Raw genomic sequence first — 2,134 nt, 5'->3', positions numbered from 1 at the left:
CAAAGCAGTTCCCAGTTTTTTTTTCACTTTGCTGATCTAAAAGCAAACTCAGCCCCTCCCCCCCTGCACTCAACACCCAGCATCTTCCCCCTCCCAGAGTTCCCAGGGCCTAAAGTCACTCTCGCTCTACATGGCCCAGCCATAGTGAGAAAGCAATTTCCAGTGAGAGCCCCACACCAGAGACAAGGCCTCTCAGCCATTTCCTCCAATTCCAGTATATAAAAAGTCCTCCAAGGCCAGGAGCCCGTGACTGGGACCCAGGAGATCGAGTTTCCTAGCTAGTCTTGCAGAGAAAAGTCTGGATTCCTTCTCTAAAATACCCAGCAAAAAGCTAGGCTGGAGACATGACTCAAGTGGTAGAGTGCCAGCTGAGCAAGTAAGCCAAGAAAGTGTGAGGTTTCAAATCCTAGTACCAGCAATAAATAAGTGCTTAGTTTTCTGTCAAGTGTGTGTGTGTGTGTGTGTGTGTGTGTGTGTGTATGTGTGTGTGTGTGTGGTGTGTGTGTGTTTATATGTGTGTGACAGTGGGTCCCAGGAATGAACCCTGGACCTGGAGCTTGCTAGGCAAGCACTCTACCCCTGAGCCCCACCCCCAGCCCAACTGTTCAATTTCAATATCAGCTATTATATCATCCTGGCCACCCTCTCAGGGGGAAAGGCTCCTGTAACTTGCCCTACCTCCAGTAGAAGCCTTCTACTTCTTCCAAGTTGTGAAATCTTTTTGATTTTTACCCTTTAGTCTTTTCACTAAACCCTCTAGCTGGGTGCTGGTGGTTCCTGCCTATAATCCTAGCTACTCAGAAGGCTGAGATCTGAGGATTGAGGTTCAAAGCCAGTCAAGGCAGAAAAGTCCATGAGATTCTTATCTCCGATTAACTACCAAAGGAAAAAAAAATGAACTGGAGCTGTGGCTTGAGTGCTAGAGTAATAGCCTTGAATAAAAAGCTCAAGGGGCTGGGAAGGTGGCTCAGTGGTAGAGCGCTTGTCTTGCATGCATGAGGCCCTGGGTTCGATTCCCAGCACCACATTAGCAAAAAGAAAAAAGCCGGAAGTGGCGCTGTGGCTCAAGTGGTAGAGCACTAGCCTTGAGCTGAAGAGCTGAGGGACAGCGCCCAGGCCCAGAGTTCAGGCCCCACGACTGGACCCAAAAAAAAAGCTCAGGGACAGAGGCTAGGCCCTGAGTTCAACCCCCAGGACAGGCGCATATGCGCATGCTCAAGCATGCATACTCTCTCTCTCTCTCCCTCTCACACACACACACACACACACACACATACACACACACACGTCAGATTTGTCTGCATGGGCTGGCTTCAAACTGTGATCCTCAGATCTCAGCCTCCTGAGGAGCTAGGATGACAAGCATGAGCCACCAATGTCCAGCTACTCAAAGACATTTTTAAACCTAATACCACTTTTGTAACTTGGCTCTTATTACTGTTCTGCAGGAGGCCAGAGGGAGGCAGGGTGTGGGTCTTTCCTTGTTTCCAACAAGCAGAGATTCAGGCAGGACAGGGGTATCCCGAGGCTGCTGGAGAATAATCACCCCTAATTTTATGGCTTAAAAGAACAAAAACTTACTGTTTCCAGTCAGGATGTGGACAGGCTGCTCCTTCTGAGGCTCTGAGGGCAAATCCCTGGTGCTGTCTTTCCCAGTGGCCATTCCCTGCCTTCCTCAGCTTTCTGTTTCTGCCAACTCTGTTTTCTATCAGCATAGCTGCTTCTCTTCTGTGTCCTGTCAGATCTCTTGTTGCCTATTTCTGATGTGAAGGACCTTCAGGGCTGCATTTGGGGCCCACCTGGATGAAACCAAGAGCGGTCTCCCATCTCTTAATCTCACCAGCCAAGGCCCTTTCATGGACTAATGGCATGTTTATAGGTTCTGGGTCAGAAGGAGCATAGCTTTGGGGCAGAAGGGAGGCCAGGGGGTGGCAGGGCCATATGACAGTCCTTCCTAGGTTAGAAGATGCCAGGCTGAGGCCCAAAATCATTTGTGTCTGCCTTCAACCTCCGTAGCCCTCACCCTTCCCGTACCATACCATAAGTATATAAATGGAGACAGCTCTTTCAAGATGAGGATCCTTTCTTTCTTTCTTTCCTTCCTTCCTTCCTTCTTTCTTTCTTTCTTTCTTTT

At 49.1% G+C, this 2,134-nt stretch overlaps 1 non-coding gene across 1 annotated transcript; it reads left to right on the top strand.

Moving 5' to 3' along the window:
* Positions 1-961: 961 nt before the first annotated feature.
* On the top strand, positions 962-1,025 carry Trnaa-ugc. The gene has a single exon. It is a non-coding gene; the product is annotated as a tRNA-Ala (tRNA).
* The last annotated feature ends 1,109 nt before the right edge of the window (positions 1,026-2,134 follow it).

Source organism: Dipodomys spectabilis, unplaced genomic scaffold (genome assembly GCF_019054845.1).
Source record: "Dipodomys spectabilis isolate Male_0828 unplaced genomic scaffold, ASM1905484v1 ptg000018l, whole genome shotgun sequence".
NCBI lineage: Eukaryota > Metazoa > Chordata > Mammalia > Rodentia > Heteromyidae > Dipodomys > Dipodomys spectabilis.
This window is presented reverse-complemented; position numbering and strand designations above follow the sequence as displayed.